This window comes from Macrobrachium rosenbergii, chromosome 12 (assembly GCF_040412425.1).
Source record: "Macrobrachium rosenbergii isolate ZJJX-2024 chromosome 12, ASM4041242v1, whole genome shotgun sequence".
In the NCBI taxonomy this organism is placed as follows: Eukaryota; Metazoa; Arthropoda; class Malacostraca; order Decapoda; family Palaemonidae; genus Macrobrachium; species Macrobrachium rosenbergii.
In genome coordinates this window covers 34136979-34157222 of record NC_089752.1, presented here as the reverse complement: position 1 = coordinate 34157222, position 20244 = coordinate 34136979, and the positions used below count along the sequence as shown (strand labels likewise).

The 20244-nt window shown below is 36.6% G+C and overlaps 1 long non-coding RNA gene across 2 annotated transcripts in view; it reads right to left on the bottom strand.

Annotated features, from left to right (window-relative positions):
• Positions 1-20244, bottom strand: part of LOC136844214 (uncharacterized) — a 512558-nt gene that overhangs the window by 383113 nt on the left and 109201 nt on the right. For both annotated transcript variants that reach the window (XR_010854768.1, XR_010854767.1), the window contains exon 2: positions 17358-17438. This is a non-coding gene — a long non-coding RNA (uncharacterized lncRNA). The remainder of the gene's footprint in view (positions 1-17357; positions 17439-20244) is intronic.

The following is a 20244-nucleotide window of genomic DNA, read 5'->3' as shown; positions in this document are numbered from 1 at the left end:
CATTTCTAGGAATGACGTTGATCATAATGGAAGTTACAGTTGATATATGAAACGCATGTGCAATTTTATGAGAGTGATATACAACATTATCTTGATTTCGTGAGCCTCCATTCCAGCTAGCAACATGTTATGGTATAAAAGTTCCAGTGGAAGTCGACGAATGCGAAGGTTTATGGGTAGAGTGCCGGAGGCCACGTTATTTCCGCACATGTGTATACACAGTGGAAATCATAAATTGATGACTTGGTTTAATTACTTTCGCAGCAGCGACTGGGAATCTCATTTTGCATTTATTCATTTCGCTTCGCTGAAACAGCTCTCCTCCTGTCGGCCGACTAGAATTGCTGTTCTTCCGCGTAAATGATCATTTGTTTGTTACCTTGCTTTTATTTACTTTTCTCCTTCTTTCTGTTGTCTCTTTTTCGCTAATTGGCATTCAGTTGTGGGAAAGATTGCTTTGCAAGCCAATGGCCTTTAGCTTTGTTTATTTTGGATGATTATGATGGTAAACGATTTATAATTATTGACATATAATTTTTCTATCAACTTTAGTCTACAGGTAGTAAACTTAATATTCAAACTTCCCAACGTCCAGCCAGGGCCCAGCCTCTCTTATAAAAGGGCTCCTATCGATGTAAATACATATAATATATATATATATATATATATATATATATATATATATATATATATATATATATATATATATATATATATATATATATATATATATATATAATTATCGATATATAACTTTTCTATCAACTTTAGTCTACGGGTAGTAAACTTAATGTTCAAACTTCCCAACGTCCAGCCAGCGCCCAGCCTCTCTTATAAAAGGGCTCTATCTATGTACATACATATATAAATATATAAATATATATATATATATATATATATATATATATATATATATATATATGTGTGTGTGTGTGTATGTATGTATGTATGTATGTATGTATGTATGTATGTATGTATGTATGTATGTATGTATGTATGTGTGTGTGTATGTGCAGATGGAGTTATCTGGGTGCGTAATGCTACTAGTGCTGAAACTTGCCTTCCCGGCCTTCTCTTATGTTACCTTTGTTTTAAAGGATTTGGATAACTGATACCAATAATAATGACTACCTTTGGATGTGTAGACCGATTTTTCTTTTCTATCTTTCCATAAACGCTGGGCACAACAAGAACAAAAACAACAAAAGTAGTGATGACGATAGCAGTTAGAATACGCTCAGCAATTATTAAAAGTGCAGCGCCTGTAATTACTGCGGGGGCTGAGGGTGGGAGGGGGAAGCACTCGAGTAATGTGCAGAAACTGAAGTCTCCGTAACTGAAAAAATAGTACTTCACAGTGAGGCGAGTTCATTATCTTCGCTTAAATTGAAAAGTGGAGGTTCACAAGCATGGAGGAATAATGACAACTGATGACCTTTGTCGCCGTTTCCAGAGCATAAAATTATTTCGTTATGATCTTCTTATTTACTTGAATTCTACGATTATTTGCTACCATGTCAATAACTAATTCTAATGATTCTTACTATCTCCTTCAGCTATGAAAATAAAGATTAGAGCGAAGCCGAGGTTTTTTCTTTTTCACCAGGGCAAGGTAAATTTATCTATTATCAATTAATCTAGTTATGAAAATGAAATACACTTATGAAACAGGATTGGAAAAGTGTACAATTTATAACAAAAATAAGGACGATAGTGGAACAGTAAATGACTGACACGACACAATTTCACAAGATTTAGAATTTTTTCCATTTACATGCGAATGACTCGGTTATCGATACTATGGAGTTTCTACACTACGGTTCACGAGGCTTCTTTAGCTGCGCTGCATAAATGAAGAGCAGCAAAAAAAAAAAAAAAAAAAAAAGGAAAATGTCAGAATTTCGTTTAAACGATGACAAGAAAAAGCAATACAGCCTGAATAAACCGAGATAAGAAAAATCAACGAAGATGAGGCAATGAAAACTGCAAGACCGAAAAAAACTCTCAGCCGATGAAAAAATCTCTTGATTCTTACCTTAGAAAGGAATAGCAAAGTGGGAACCGGAGATATCAAACAGAAGCAGAAAATTAAGAAAAAAAGAAAATTAGAAATGAAATTCGAATCCAGAAGGGGAAACGGGAAATTAAATACAAAACGAAATGAAGAGTGCGATACAGTAAACACTCGGACCCTTACCATCAATTCAAAAGTGATTTATTTACTTCCCTCTAACCTTCTGACAAGAGGAAATTTAATGAAGTGAAACTTTCTCTCTTAATCAGAGTGACATAAGCTCACGAGGATGGAATCTACCCTGTCACCATGTGAAGCTTTCCACGAGAAGTCCGTAGCCCTAACAAGCTGTGATGGCAAAGCTAAATATTTGACATTAATACTTTCTTGTTAAACAAAACGCAATATTAACACACCAGGTTTAACAAGAACTAAGCCGTTAATCTTTAAAGTTGGAGCCGATGTCACCCTTGAATGTTCAATTCTTTCTAATATGTTGGTTGAGATACGCGAGCAAACCCTGTCATCAGTATTCAAGAGGACGGATGTCTCATTCGCCTTCTTGAATCTAGGTGACAGCTCTTAATTCTTAAAGCTTGCTGTTTTTTGCAGTTACAAGACGTGAGAAGCAAATTAAACGAGACAAGCCCATGTAGGGGCATTTCAGCAGACGACAAGTCTAATTTATTCAGATACCTGAACAGTTTTGCTACTACTACTACTACTACTACTACTACTATTATTATTATTATTATTATTATTATTATTATTATTATTATTATTATTATTCTCCTGATCTTGAGTGACACAAAGGGAGAGCGGGAAAGTTTCAAGGCACTGCAACACTTCTTATGGAAGCTCAAAGAGCGAAAAAAATTTTACGTTCCGTTTCCCAAAAACCACAAAACGAATTGCTTTAAAATGAATCTGCCAATTTATCAGAATAGGGTTTCTGATGCAACTGGGTCAGGAGATTCTACCTACTTAGTAATTTCACCATCATTAACGGCTGACTCTCCGCAATCACCAAAATAAAAGAAAATATTATTGCGTAGTTACCAAAACTGCTTGGTTGAAGTTATGTCCTCGGTTCGCTGTTGAGTTGTCTGTCTGTTAGCAGGATGATGGGAAAACGAGTAAAAAATGCGAGTTTTCCGTACAGCTATAATGCTATGTGAAACTTTCAGCCACGGCCCATGAGACTCTTAGACGCGGCCCAGGAAACTCAGCCATGGTCCGGTGGTGGCCTCAGCCATGGCCCACGAAACTCGGAAACGGTCCGGTGGTGGCCTGTGTTTTTGGTGCCAGAAGTACGATTATGGCTAACTATAACCTTAAATAAAAACAAAAACGACTGAGACTAGAGGGCTGCAATTTCGTATGGTCGATGATTGGAGGGTGGATGACTACCATACCAATTTGCAGCCCTCTAGCCTCAGTAGTTTCTAAGATCTGAGAGCGGACAGAAAAAGTGCTGACGAACAGACAAAGCCGTCACAATAGTTTCCTTTTACAGAAAACTAACCAAGGAATGATATTTGCAAATTACATCTAAAGGTTGACTACTACCCATGCAACAACAGCTTAAATAATAGGCAGGACCTGAATTCCATAAACTTTGCATTTCACCTTTTATTGTAAATAGTCACTGATGTGCGCTGAGAGAAAATAACAGCCTCGTACTGTTTGATAGAAAATTATTTGAAATTAGTCCTATGGCAGGAATTAATTCAAGCTTGTTTAAATTTAAAACCTCTTACATATCAGTAGCATCTTTAATAAGATAACTTCCTTCATTTTCGACTGAATAAATCGATCAAGTGAATTCTATGGAATTACGAAAATTCCAAGACAGCGTTTAGTCATCCAGTACTAATAGAAGCAATCCTCCCCTGCTTATCTTCAAATGAATCCATCTTTGGCATTTAACTTCAAGGAAACAGCACAAAAATAATCTAAAATCCAAAAAGCACTAGCCATTTCCTGATGTGTTTGAGCTAATGGCGTGTATCATTTCATATATATATATATATATATATATATATATATATATATATATATATATATATATATATATATATATATATATATCATTTCATATATATATATATATATATATATATATATATATATGAAATGATGAGTGCATCATTTCATTATACATATATATATATATATATATATATATATAAGAGAGGACAGAGGAAATCTCTCACACATCGCTACTGTGCTACACTATAAACCAGATTTCCCAAGTCTTAACTCTTGAGTAAACCGGATAAGCTGCAATCGTTTAGAAATATCGAAATATGTCACGGATAACACTCCATAAGCTGACCATTGTTGCTCTGTCTGAAACTTACTATTTCAGCTAAAATCTTTTATAGCTAATAGTGGATGGCTTCATGAATTCAGATCACACAAGATTAAGTGACATTAAGCTAATTCCCATCTAAACATACGAAAAGATCAGGAGCCCCTAAAGGTCACGTCACGCCTAATCAATTACAATCCAAACTCTTGGAAATCCTTCGATTAACAAAAAAAAAAAAAAAAAAAAATTCAAGAGACGCACACCTCCGCTAAAGTCAAATCCTACGAGCACATATTTTGATCTTTCAGAAACGGCTGTCGGGACCAAACGAAATCTTACAAGTTAAGAGGAAACTTAGCCTCCAATTATAAGCTCGTATAACGAGATAATTTGGCTACCCAAGTATACGGTAGAGGTGTGCGGGGCTTTCATTTCTTAAACCTAGATCATTCAAAACAAGGCTGAGCGATCCCTCACAAAAAAATGGTTTCTTCTCTCCGAACGTTCCATTCCTCTCTCTCCCAAAACTTAGTCACTTCTTCCTAGTAACCAGGATTACCGTGGGCGAAATTTTTCTAGGTTTCCAGACCATATTTAGTGCGTAAACCAGCAAACAAACAAACCTACAGATAAACAACCGAATACGAAAAAAAACCCTATGCAGAGATAAACACAAAAGAGCTTAGGACCAAGAACGCACAATATATTATAAAAACAAGTATCCAAACATACTCAAGACCATGAAAATACAAGCCCCTAAAACATGATTGAATGACTTCATTAAAAATGTACACGAGAAAGGAATGCCGTGTTCTGGAACTATAAGTCCCGGGCCCGACCGTATTCCTGAATACAAATGAATCGCACAAATGTCGTGATTCCCAGGGAAGTTGACAAAAGTCCCCTTCGTGCCGGGGAAGGCTTAGCAAAAATCCTATTGACACTTGGCTGAAGTCATTATCCAGTAAAATGCGATTTCTCTCTCTCTCTCTCTCTCTCTCTCTCTCTCTCTCTCTCTCTCTCTCTCTCTCTCTCTCTCTCGTGAAAAAGTTCTCTTTCCCTGTCTTTCCTATAAATGTAAAAAGAACGTTAGTATGACAATACATACAACAGGATTCATGACGTCCTATTTACACGCTCAACAAAGCCAGAGTTCGACTCCCAGGCGATGACAAAGTGATTTAGGAACAAGCCCTTGGCATTTTATTGACTGCAGTGGGTCGCAGCTGGGAGTGATAAGAGAAATGGGTGTAAGACTCACCAAAAAATTCTGGCCGAGACACGGACGGGGAACACCCGGAGCTACTACTCTTGAGGAAAAGGTATGAGAGAGAGAGAGAGAGAGAGAGAGAGAGAGAGAGAGAGAGAGAGAGAGAGAGAGAGAGAGAAACTTCCTCACCATTAGCCGTTTCATACACCTACACATAAGGCTCATCAACAACACATCATACACCCCTACTCACACAACGCCACAATCTCGCACAGGCTTCTCCATCCTGGATACGAAGACCTTCCATCAATACTTGCGCCCCGCCCCCACCCCCCACCACTCCCTATTGTTCCTATCCTTCTGCCTCCTACCGTTTATGGCTTATAAATCCTTTTCGTCAACCTGCCGTCCTTCTCTCCTTCCACATAAACACAAAACACTGAAATATCCTTTCATCTACGCTAGCCTATATAGTCCCGTCTCATTTCTCACCTTTTCAATTCCTGTTATAACATCTATATTAACGAAGCAGTTCATTCTTTTATCTTCTTCCACATGCAACATTCAAAGCCCATTTCCAAAAATGAGAGCTAGCTCACTGATTCTTATTTACATTCCCATCTTGGCCTACTCTTAACAACTAATGCAGACACCTTGCTACCTCCACTGCTTCACATATTCTACAACTCACCTCTACCCTCATCCTACAACCATCTATTTACTCCCATAATACCAATACGAATCAAGTCACTTCCATTCTTCCGTTATCCATATTAAGATTCTCTGTTCCCTCTTTCCAGTTTCCTTTTACCACTGTAACTGACTCTTATTCACAATTACTCTCAACTTTCCTTCTTTCAAATATTCTGAGACTCTTTCACAATTTAAAAATTAGTCATCTGACTCTCTATTCATGACCCATTTTCTCATTTCACATTTCACTACGGCTACTGTCGTCTGTCTAATTTCTTGTGTCACTCTATCTATAAAGATATCAAATACTCATAAAGAATAATACACCCTTGTCTGAGAATCACTTTCTTGGCGCAACATATTTTAATGCGAACTCTGTTTCCACCATAAAACATTTAATCCTTCCTTTTATATCAAACATCATCAACCACTTCGCACCGCCTCCAAAATTCTATTTTAGGTTTTTCCTTAGTCAATATATACAACATACCTCTCTCTCTCTCACTTTACTTTCAAGCTTCTCACCTTACTATTTCCGAGCAAACAGTTAATCCACACATCTTTTTCCTTGTCTATACGCACACTGTTCTTTCCCTACCAATCTTTCAGTCAGCTGTCTTATTTTCTCACCTTACATCTTACCACAAACATTCCCTGGTATACAAAGCACTGTCATGCCCACATACTACTTATAGTCAACTACATCACCTTTACCCTTATGCAAAGTACTAATTCCTCTCAACCATTCCTTCACAGCTTTTCCCTCATCTAGACATAACTTGCATAACCTCAGTCACATTATTCATACCATCAACTCTTGATGCTTTTCCATTGTTTAGCCCCTTCAGTTCCCTCTTTACGTCCTATACAGGCAATTTCACAAGTATTCACAAACTTACATTGACCCCTTCACTCTTACGACATTCAGCTCTACCCGTTCCACATTTAACATAACTTTCATAACGATCACGCAATCCTCCCCGGACGGAAATTACTTCGAACACCATCTCTGTAATTACAACGTTTCCTCTAGCGCAATTTGCTAATTAGCCTTCTTCTCGGTATTTCCTATGGAAAAATTACTTGCTCACCTTCTTCCTCCCCTTTTTTTCTTATAGTGTGCCTTCCTTTTCTTTTCACTTTATATATATATATATATATATATATATATATATATATATATATATATATATATATATATATATATATATATAATATGCTCCTTATTCCCTTGCACACATAAATGTTTTAAGATTTTAGGACTAACATTTAAACAGCTTTCTCTCTCTCTCTCTCTCTCTCTCTCTCTCTCTCTCTCTCTCTCTCTCTCTCTCTCTCATACCTACGCACAAACACCAGCTTGCACAAGCACATGCATAAACACTGTCGAAGAAAACATAAGCAAATTCTCCCGTAAACCTTCGGCACTCCTTCGGGCACGATTTATGTCCCGAGATCCAATATCAGGATTATCCTGACGTCTACGATATGTGGAAACGAATACCTAATGCGCGACTCTGCCATGTTTCCGCTTTCCCTGTTTGCATATTTCACACAAAGTCACGTCACATTTAGCATGAAAAGAATGAGACCCGAAAGCAAGAATGAGCTCAAAATGTTCGGGATACAATGTTGTTCCCGGGATGTAAGAAGAATGAAAGTAAAATGTTATTTGAATTCAATATACGATGTAATGCGGTGAAATACAAATATCAGCCACTGTAGCTCATTCAGATGCATTATAACCAGTCACACCTATCACCTTATCAGCAACAGAATGTTCTAAAAGATTCCTGCCTAATTTCAAAGAGCCGAGAAGACCTTTAATGAGGTAAAATACGCATTAAGTCAAACTAAATCACAAAGCAATAAGCACTGGTGAGTCAAAACCGTGACAAACAAATGCTATAAAAACTTATCGCAAGAAATGAAAAGAAAAATCTCAAATATTCCACGCAATCAAATATCCGGATAATTCATTTTAGTAATTTTACTGCCAAATTTAAGTATGAGCAAACAAAAAAACTGCTGCATCTCCATAGCATCAAAACGTTGTCATGCGATTTCAAAAAAGATATTTAGTAATGTCTGCATTACCCTGAAGTTCAACAAACAAGAAGAGGCGGCAGTATTGTGCAACGTATGTTTCTTGCATTCCTCCTTCCCTCGTCACCCATGAATATCGACTTGTAACTGTCAGAGGAATTTTATGTAAAACAAATAAGAATATTATTTGAATATGCTTACAACGTCCACGCTTCATACGAATATTCTGCACATGGTTCAGAAAGAAATAGTATTTTCCAAAACCCACTGCACTGTTTCACTATTTTTTGTGAAACAGTAAAGAATAGTTCCTTATACTAAAAACTGTGTACGAGAGAGAGAGAGAGAGAGAGAGAGAGAGAGAGAGAGAGAGAGAGAGAGAGAGAGAGAGAGAGATCCTGAATTTACGAGCAGCTCAAGTTCAGACTGGACGTGACCAGGAAAAAAAGCTGCTATCCTAAGCAAGGCAAGATAAGCCTAAAAGAGACAGCCCTAGAAGTGGTTACACAGCCTGAACATTGTCCCTTGTGAAATGATCAATGACTGCAGATACTGATACGTGTTACAATGAGGCGTTACCAGCACTTTTGTGGATAAGCCTCATTTCGTTTCACGGCAGTACGAAAGGTTTCCCATTCATACACGATACCATGAACTGAAAAAAAGGCATAGGAGATTTTTAAAAAAGTGGGAGAAAATATGAAGTTCAAGTTTCATAATTGTCTCTACTGAACGGCAAGTAGCGTATATAGCTGTAAATGCACAAGGAAACAAAAAATGGTGCATACTACAACATCAAAAAGACAGATTTGGTGACTGAAGGGTACATTGCGGTAGTTGCAGTTGTAAGTTAAAGGGTACACAAATTTTTTTAAAAATTGACATAGTAAAAAGCAGTAAAGGAGAGAGGAAAAAATGACTTAAAAAAACCGTTACAATGGAAAACAACTGATACAGAGTGAGGATCAAACTTACAATGTGAAACTTATGAAAATGATGTTATTCTGAGGCATCAAGAGGAATTTTTTTCAGAAAGAGTAAATACATGAAACGTTGCTGAAGTATTAAGAGTTAATGAATTGTTTACAAAAATGCTGCACTAATGATAACAGCAGAAAATATACCTACCCCCAAAACTTCTCACGAGAAATGAAACGTAATCTTCAACAGCAAATACAGTAGACCACATATGTGAGGTTAATTTGTTGAAGAATAACGTACCTTGGAGAAAATGTATGGAAGAATGATCTAATTCTTCAGTCAGCTATTCCTGGGGCTGTCCTTCAATTGCCTCCTATGCTTATCACTGGTCTTCCCCCTTCCACCGTATGTTCTACCATCACAACATATTCAAATTGATGGACTAAATGGAAACTGACATGACTGGTAGACTAGAAGGTGTTCTGAGAATATTTCTAAGTAGACAGAAGGTGTTCTGGGAATATTTCTAAGACGCTGAACCTATTTTGGACCGTAGTGAGAATCACTTATATTTAAAAAAAAAAACCCGCCTGGGTTGCTGCCATGAGTCACAGACGTGGCTGCTAATAAAGGTTTTCGTACATATGCAGCCCTATCTTAAAATTAATATCAACCTTGATTTTGATTTTGTAGCAACATTAGTTTGACTTGGTACGTATTTTCCCCCATTAAAGGCCTTCTCGGCTCTTTGAAGTTAGGCAGGAATCTATTAGAACATTCTGTTGCTGATAAGGTGATAGGTGTGACTAGTTATGATACATCTGACTGAACTACAGCGGATGATATTTGAATTTCACTGCATCACATCGTATATTGAATTCAAGTAACAATAGTCTTGAAATGTAACGTGGAAATAGAGAGAGAAAAACACAGAGGGGGCAAATGGTTAATAAGTATGGATGGATGTAGGGGAAAGATAGTAAATGAGAAACCGCAGCAAACGATAGAAGACAATGTCCGAGATGCAACAGATGACAGGACATGATATGGAAAGGTAAAAGGAGTTGATCAAAGTAAGGTTATGCTGGTCTCATATTCAAAATGAGATTTGGTTGTAGGGAAAATTAAAGAAAATATAACCATGATAAAGATGTTAGAAATGAAATAGTCGCAGGTTCAGATATGAAGCAATTTATTCAATTATGACTCGCCGTTCAGATAACTTTTATACGAAAACGCCGCCAATCGAACAACTTGTTTAAAGTCAACAGCAGGCCTGGGAGAACCGTATTACCCTCACGGAGGCTGTTAAGTATCAATGCAAACGGTATGATGAAAAAATAGGGAAATTATAAACAGGCGCATGTTTGAGGATTGAAATCTGAAATTATACCTAATGCAATATGAGAATGTTGGTGGCGAAAAAACGACTGAATTGAAGCCTAGAGAATAAATTATAAGCAGTACAAAACGTCACTGGAAGAATTAATGATGAATATAACTGAAATTTCAAACTGTATACGTAAAATGAAATAGGAACCCTGAAGATAGCATGATAAAATAATAAAGTGAATGCAAGAAGTGAATTCGCATTTGCACTTCAGAGCACGAATTAATGTGAAGGAATTTCAACCAACGGAGTGAGGACCATCGTTGTTGAAAGGAATAAAGAAAGAAGCTAAAGTCAGATGTATTGAAATAAACATAATATATAACCAACCTGAATTACTGAGTTCGGGCCAAATACTTAACACGATCGTCTTCTCTTTTTCATTTTCTTCTTGTCTATAATTCATTAGTATCTATTTAGTCAACGTTTCCAAAATAAACAATGTGTTTTTATTAATACGAACCAACATCTTGAAAAGTTCTATGAATTACATATGTGAGCACTTTGAAATATCTAGCTGATTAACTTTTAAACATAAAATACAAAAAAGAAAATGACCACAAACGAAATTTTTAAGACAGGAAAGCTACGATGACATTTACAATTTACGCGTTATTTCTGATCCTAGTTTCAATTTCCTTACTCCCAGAAATCATCAGAGACACGTGGAAAAGTGTACGAGACACGGGCGAAGGTTGACTTTGTGAATCTTTCATGAATTTATGAATCTTTCAATCTGACAACCTCGCAAATCAGAAACTACAAAGGAAATTGTTCGAGAGAATGGTTGCAGCACTATTGCGAAACGGATTACCCAGATATGAGACGATACAAGAGGAGATTTCATCTTTACAAAAACTTAAGGAAGTATTTCATAACAGCAAAATATCAAGTTATTGAATTTCGGTCACTATTATATTCCAACATCACTTAGTATGACATAATAATAAATAAGGCAAAAAAATTATAAAGGTTGTAAAATCACTGCAATGGACGTTATCTGACTAAACAAGAACCTAAAAGATAAATCGGTATACTATGAGAGAGAGAGAGAGAGAGAGAGAGAGAGAGAGAGAGAGAGAGAGAGAGAGAGAGAGAGAGAGAGAGAGAAATTCGATTTTCCGGCAGCAAATATCCAGCAGATATATAGTGAATTCATTAATCATATTCAAAGTGGACGGGGAGTTCAGACTATTTTATCCTCTGTATCATTTTCCCGTTTAGGTTTTCTCATGACTGTATTAGACAAATAACATTTATCATTCTTTGGTTAAGAAATTCTACCTATATTAAGTAAAAAGGAATTTTCTTTCTTTAAGTTTTTATTCGATAAATTATTTTTAAAAATCATAACCAATCTCGAACTACATACATTTACATTTAGAATACATTGCTCTCAACATTACAAAAATTCCTTGTGAAAAGCTTAAAATTTTATCCTTTAAAATGGTTTTGACATCTCTTTGGTTGCGCAGAATGGAAGCTTTTATTTTATTTATAATCAAACGTTCAGGCACATATTTTTCTTTGAATAACCATATATTTACAATATAACTTGACAAAATTAAAGTTGCTGTGTTCCTTTGTTTCTCCGATGCTTCTGAGTAGAAGGGGAATTTCTGCTGTCTAAAAATAAAATTGAGGGGAATAGCATGATATTTGTTATTGATTTTGATTATAAAGTGAACAATTAAAAGGCGTAAAATCTTATTATCTGGATGTCTTCATTGATATTTTGCAACATGTTGTCTCCTTCATGTTTATTTGATTTTTGTAGCTCTTTTGGTTTGATCCGCCGCCGACCTAATTTATTTAATCAGGTCGGCGGCGGATCAAATCAAAAGAGCTCTAAAAATAAAATAAACATAATGAAGACAACATGTTACAAAATATCAATGAAGACATTCGGATATTAAGATTTTACGCCTTTTAATTGTTCACTTTATAATCAAAATCAATAACAAAATAAATCCACAAGCCATGACGACTGAAAAGGCCGAGTAAAGAGAAAGACAAAGAGCGAAGGTAACTAAAGAGCTGTTTGTTCATAGGCTACGCTTCCTTTTAAAGCATCATAATCAGATTTAGGGGGTAATAAAAGAGCTCCTTTATCCCAAATGATCGCCCACGAAGACGATTTGCCCATTCTGACCAGGACTTGAGCCGATTTTCCTATTTAACAACGGTGACTAATTAACTCCGACGTGAAGAAGTAACTGCGCACGCCGCGTATTAAACGAACGAACATAAAACAGCAAAAATAGATCACTTCAATTTCACTCATGAAAAATATAACGATATTTAATAGTTTATTCATAGAAGAACGGTCTTAGACTGGCAGACACCGTTATAAAAACTATTTAATCTTTTCTCCCTATTAACGATGATGGGCGTCTATTTTTTTCGATACGTTTAAGCCTGATTCAATGAGATAATAAAATGACGCATAACCTACACCTGCAGCGTGGAATCATTATAACCTTTACCGGAGGTCCATTAAATCAGGGTCGACCAAGATGAAAAGGCTCGAAGTTTTGAATTATGATGAGCGGATACCGCAGGCTTCACGGGAAGGGTCCAATACCTCATAACAAACTTCTCTCCGAGGATGAAAACGAACATAAGCAATTTATCAATACCTCGCTCAATTTCATCGGTAGCTGACCAAGACCATTCATAATCCACACACACACACACACGCATGCATAAATACATATACATATATATATATATATATATATATATATATATATATATATATATATATATATATATATATATATATATATATATATATATATATATATATATATATATTACTGTATATACTGTATGTGTGAGTATATATAGATATATATATGTACACACATTTATAAGTACTGTATATATATATATATATATATATATATATATATATATATATATATATATATATATATATATATAATTATATATATATATGTGTGTGTATGTGTGTGTGTACATACTGTTTATGTGTGTGTGTGTTTTCCAATCAGTCAGTTTTATAGCATGAGAAAGCTTCAAAGGAAAACAAAGCAGCAATCACCACCGGACCGCGGCTAAGTTTCATGGGCCGTGGCTGAAGCCACCGCCGGACCGAAAACTTGATTGCGCCAAAGAAACTTCGGCGCATTTTTTACTTGTTTCTTTCTACATACAAAGTGCTACTCGCCTCTATCATGTGCGCATTCTCGCACTTCCTGGACACTGAAGCCCTTCCGTTCCAGCATCTTTCACGCACCATCCGACCCCCAAAGGATACCAATGATTTCTGTAAGACGGGTTTAACAAATGAACTAGTGGTTTATGTGACGTAAATGTGAAAGAAATTTGCATATAATTCAAATCTGGTAGAAAGTGATTCAGTTACTTCATTGGTATTCTATAACAAAAAGAATCTGAGCACCAAAACTTAGTTAACAAATCTGTTACTCAAAAATGCTTTCTTATATTTTGTCTCTCAACTCGTCTTCATAAAATACATTCCTAATTCGCATTAAGAGGTTCCTCACTTTCTTTAAAAACAACAACAAGAAATCTTATGTATGTGAAGACTGGAATTCAAACAGCAGAATTTCCTTACTGACCATTCAGCACTTTCCCTTAAATGGGGACAGAAGTGGTTTTTCCCTTTCGTTTCTATGCATTCTTTGTACAGAAGATATGACCGCTGGAACCAATCAACACCCAACACCCAGATGGCCTCGATACTGGGTTTATTACGGCGAAACCATCTAACAACCTGGGAGGTCACCCATTCATAAACTGCCACGCCCTACAATACATAATTCCTGTGATCAGACAAACAGCGGTATTAAGAGGGTATTATCATAAAACAAATATCTGACTTACACCAAGAGATTATACATAAGTTGCGTTTGAACATCTTTCCTGCATTAAAAAAATACTATCATTTTACAAACATGATTGCAGATTCCAGCAAAAGAAATTGCAAGGATTAAAGCAATAACGAAATCCGTCACCTCCCACGCCTGGATGAGTAGACAACCAATTCCGTGAACTAATGGGAAAAGGGCAGGGGAAGGCATTTCTTCAATGAGCAGGCACATATGATACACACTGAAGTAAGGAATGTAAAAAAACCTTAAACCTTGTAAAAAAAAAAAATCTTGAATTTTGTGCTTTCTTTCACTTATTTTACTATTATATACAAGTTCCCCATTTTAGGAAAAATTTTTAAGATCATTGGATTGTCTTAACTCTCATGAGATATGTGTGTGGACACGGATGATTTCAACAGAAGCGAACAGTAATAATAATACGAATTCCAGACAGCCCACCCTATATGGAACATAAATCTTACATAATTTTTGTTAGTATATAATTCAGGGCAATAACATTATCTAATCTTCAAAGTGGCCTCAGCACATCACGTCCATGAAACCGACACCAAACCCTTAATTGCCTTTGGGGGAGGGGACTCTCCATGTAAAGACATTGAAAAATAATTTCTAACATTGTAAACTAAAGTGCAGACAATTTTTCTCCATCCTGCAACTCCATATATTTGTGTTTGATTTTAAATCACGAAAAAGGTAAAAACGCGGTGATTATACGAACAAAGTTACAGCCACGAAGGAAAAGTGAAATAATGAGATGCTAAGTGCTTTCGTCTTATTGCCAAGACATGGTCACAACAACTAAAGATATACAAAGACAAGGGTGGGTGTAAAATCTACGGGAACACAAAAACGTTGGGAGGTCACAGAACGGTCAACGGATTAACATCGAAACCTCCAAATTTTTATTTCGGAATAGTTCCTCGTTGGACAAGTCGGCAGAGTTCTCGGCTAGCACTCTACTAGGTCCGCGTTCGATTCTCCGACCGGCCAATGAAGAATTAGAGAAATTTACTTCTGGTGACAGAAATTCATTTCTCGTTACAATGTGGTTCGGATTCCACAATAAGCTGTAGGTCCCGTTGCTACGTAACCAATTGGTTCTTAGCCATGTAAAATAAGTCTAACCCTTCGGGCCAGCCCTAGGAGAGCTGTTATATCAGCTCAGTGGTCTGGTTAAACTAAGGTATACTTAACCTTTTGTAGTTACTCTCGTGTACAACTTAAGGGAGAAATGCACGGTAAATTACATCTCTCGTACTGAGAGATTCCTTCTCTAGTATTGATTACAACTCATCACACGCAAAGGTCAAATGTCATGAATTATCGCTCTTACATAAGCGTCGATAATCAATTTTTCGAACAAATGCAGACCACTAAAGCCCCTGAGCATCTGGCGAATAAAGGATAAAAAGAAGCACGGAATAATATATTCATTTTTAGAGCAGATTCACGCAATCTGATCAGCCATCAATGCAGATGATGCAATGCAGGCAAACAGAAACTTATTCAGAGAACATTTCGACTGTAACTTTTCTCTTGCCGAATCCTTCCACCATAACCATAGAGCCATTATATCCAAGTTCCTTAAACTTGGTATGTAAAATGTTTAGAATATAAACATCAAACCACTACCGTGTACAATCATACCTTAAAACTTCACAATTCTACCTTTAAATTCGTTTCCTTACTTCATCGTATTCATGTACTTTGAATGCTTCGCGGATATGCAGATACAAAGAAACTTAAACATTTAAAAGCTGTGTAACTTTAAAATGCTTGCGTAACTCAATTCAATATCCTTCTCCATCATTTCTTAAACAAATTTAAGGTTGGCGCATGACTACGTCTCGAAAAAAAAAGTTAAGTGTACCTTAGTTTTACCAGACCACTGAGCTGATTAACATTCTAGGGCTGGCCCGAAGGATTAGACTTATTTTACGTGGCTAAGAACCAATTGGTTACTTAGCAACGGGACCTACAGCTTATTGTGGAATCCGAACCACATTATAGCGAGAAATGAATTTCTATCTCCAGAAATAAATTCCTCTAACTCTTCACCACCCGGCCGGAGACTCGAACTCGGGCCTGGCGAGTGCCAGTCCACAGCTCACTACGTCTCGAAGCCCCACACATTTCAAATTTATCAAATTCCATAAAGACGACTCCAATTTCCCTTTCCACAGGACATTCCCCCTTGATGAAGGGAGGAGGGAGGGATTAAAGTTGACCTTCAGAAGCGATGTCCCGTAGCAGGCAATAAACGGAATATTTGCATAACACAGCAATCTTATTTTTCCCATCAAAATCTTTACACTTGGATGGAAAGCAAACAGTGACTGATGAGTTTGCTCAAAACAGCAACGGAATATGAAAGACGTTTCTAATATATATTCATGAAGTTACTCAACATCAAGTAAATTGTTGGTACATGGATATCTCATGACTGTGCGGGATATATATTTATGCGCCTTCTACTGCACATACCTAAATGTCCTCCTTTTTTATTAACCATTCCAACTAAATGTAAATAACCAGCTTTTTTAAATTATTGCATAATATATCCGCCCTCTCAGGCACTAACATATATATATATATATATATATATATATATATATATATATATATATATATATATATATATATATATATATATATATATATATACAGATTGTGTGTCTGTGAGTCTGCGTGCTCAAGAATGTGCGCGTTGAAAGAATCAGAAAATATACACAAGGGAAAAAGATTACCAGGGAATGCAATAAAAACTGAGGCAAAGATGAATATGTAAATGAATTGAAAGCATCACGAAAGTGTATTAGTATTATTCTGCCAATGCTATTCTAAATAGAACAAAAGCTTGTACAGACCATTTCACTTCTATTTACCTTTGCATGATTGCCCCTGTGCACTGAACACATCGTGTCTTCCGTCGCCATTTCTTTTCATTTTGCTTCATACGCCAATGCCTGAAAAAAAAAACTTTATATAGTCAGATGAAATCAGAATGACAGCAGGAAAAGGTGAGAGGTGGCTTCATTATTAGTATAGTTGTTTTTTCTCTCCATTCTGTCCACGCAGACACAACTGATTGATTCCGCATCATGGACGTCGGAAACTTATGTTTCTTTCAATAATCCGACACAGAAAAAAATAACAGTTCATTCAATCTACTACTAACGGCTTTAAAAAATTAACCCACATATCGGATAAAGGCTTCAGAGAAAAAAACATTGAAATAAATTCAGTTTTACTTATTAACCTTATTTCTAAAACATAACTTTACTTAACATTTTATAAGTTTTTTCATGCGTCGGTCGAGTCACAATGCCCTGCTTTGACCAGGCCTTGAAAAATAAAACAAGTAAAAATGCGCCGAAGTTACTTCGGCGCAATAGTTTTCTGTACAGCATATAATGCTGTATGAGCCGCAGCCCATGAAGCTTTAACCACGGCCACGTGGTGGCATGTCCTATAGCGTTGCCAGACGCACAATTATGGCTAACTTTAACCTTAAATAAAATAAAAACTACTGAGGCTAGAGGGCTGCAATTTGGTATGTTCAATGATTGGAGGGTGGATGATCAACATACCAATTTGCAGCCCTCTAGCCTCTGTAGTTTTTAAGATCTGAGGGCGGACAGAAAAGTGCGAACGGACAGACAAAGTCGTCTCAATAGTTAATTAACAAGTCCGTGTACTTTTTTTTTATAGGACGGCCGAGGCACAATGACCCTATTAGAACATGCTTCGTGACAATGAGAAAAATAAATAAATAAATAAACAAAACACACTAAATAAAACGGCTGAACCAAGAAAACAATACAGCTTCAACACAAAGGAAGCAATGTGTTCACAAACAACAGGATTCGTGCTATGGTGTACAAAAATCCCTTGCAAATCAGTTTCTTGGTGCAATGGTTTTCAATGCATCAGTCAATTCAAATTCGACTGTAATTTATTCCCAAGTTCAGAAGTAGCAACAGGGTGTAGCGAATCGTAGCTTCCACTGCAATTTCCTTTCGATAATTGAAAGTTGTTGTGGAGAGCGCCAATGTGGAAGGTTCTCTTAAGTCATCGAATTACACGAAGCTAATTTTTCAGATATAATCTGAAAGAAGGTAGGCTTTGAATGCACGGAGTTCCAGACGAAGCTAGACATCAGTCCACTTCCAGTCATAAGTATTAATAGGTTCCATGGGACCCTGTTCTTCTCCCTCAGCTTTTACTTGTCCTGCTGTTATAGTCTGATGTGCAGCCAAGACAGCAGAGGGAACCCTGAGCGAGTGGCTCAGAAATGTCAGTTGGACCGATTATGCATGTCTTGCCTTGTCCACTAAGTGGACAAGCAGTTTGCTAGATGTGGGTTAACATTCAATGAGGAAAAAGCTTCCCCGCAGCAAAAGGTCAACTTTTCTAGTTCACCAAGTTCTTGAATTTTCTACGTGTTACTTCAAGGTATCTGAGTAAAATTAAGCATTCGGGTTATCTTAGACGCAAAGTGAAGAACAGGACATGTGAATTTGCTGCTTTACAGGCCTCTTCACTTATCCAAATAATTTATGCCGTAAATAACAACTTTCAGGAACCAGGAATAATTAGGAGAGATCTTTTCTGAGGGCAGTAGCGTTGACACTAATGGGTGTTTCTACGGCATTTAATTTGTCTAGTGTTCTCTATGCATCTTATAACTTCCTTCTCATCAGCAGTAGCTGGTATATTAGGTTTCCAAATGTCATGTAAAGATGTTCTTAAGTAACCTAATATTTCAGGTATGCTCTGATGAAAAGGTTATATGACGTATACCGAAGACTAAACATATTAAATGCCGTAAAATTAGGCCACTATAGAAACCCACCCACACAACAGTGAGCCGTTCGGTCCCACAGTAAAGCAAGACAGCGAGCATTGTCTCAACATTCTTTAAAACTGCTAAATGGTCCATGAAACTGCGTACAGAAAACTCCCACAGATTTACATGTTTCATACACACATAATACACAGAAGGCTCATCAGCAGCTTATTGAACCTCCTACACGCATTGTGTCATTCACTTTCCAATGCCTCAACCACTCTCTCCAATACTTTCATTATCTTATCCTTCCCTCTCTATTCTTCCAGCTAGACCGACCATCTCAGCCATCTCAAAATACTTATAAATATCTATTTCATCTACACTATTTTGAAGGGGAATTTTCACAAGGTGTTACGTTAGCTGTTTCTCTTAAGTGGATGTGGGCTGAGGTTCCTAGCTTCACTTCACTACTCACGAATGCTCAAGGGGCTAATGTGTCGACGGCTTGTGGCAACGGCTTCTGGGGTTTCTAGGTTGTCCGGTATCCAAGCACGGATCAGACCTAGCGTTGCTTAACAACTGATCTGAAAACCAGTGTTGTAGCGAGTGCATGACTAATGATAAAGATATACATATCGAACTTTGTATTTTTATATACACACTTTAAGTATACATACACACTCACACATGTATATATATATATACATGTGTGAGTGTGTATGTATACTTAAAGTGTGTATATATGTAATTTTTCTCTTTCTTTTGTAACAAATTTTTTTAAGTAGCAGCGGGTAACAAAATAAATTATGTAAACAGTAAATATGGCGAGTTTATAGTAATTGCATTCATAGAATTACATTTCCATGCCATGTACTGATTTCATTTTTCATTTCGTGCAAAGTTACCTAGGGCGATAATGGAATTGAAACATAAATTATAATTAACTTCCAGAAAACAAGAGGTGAAACGACCTTCACTGG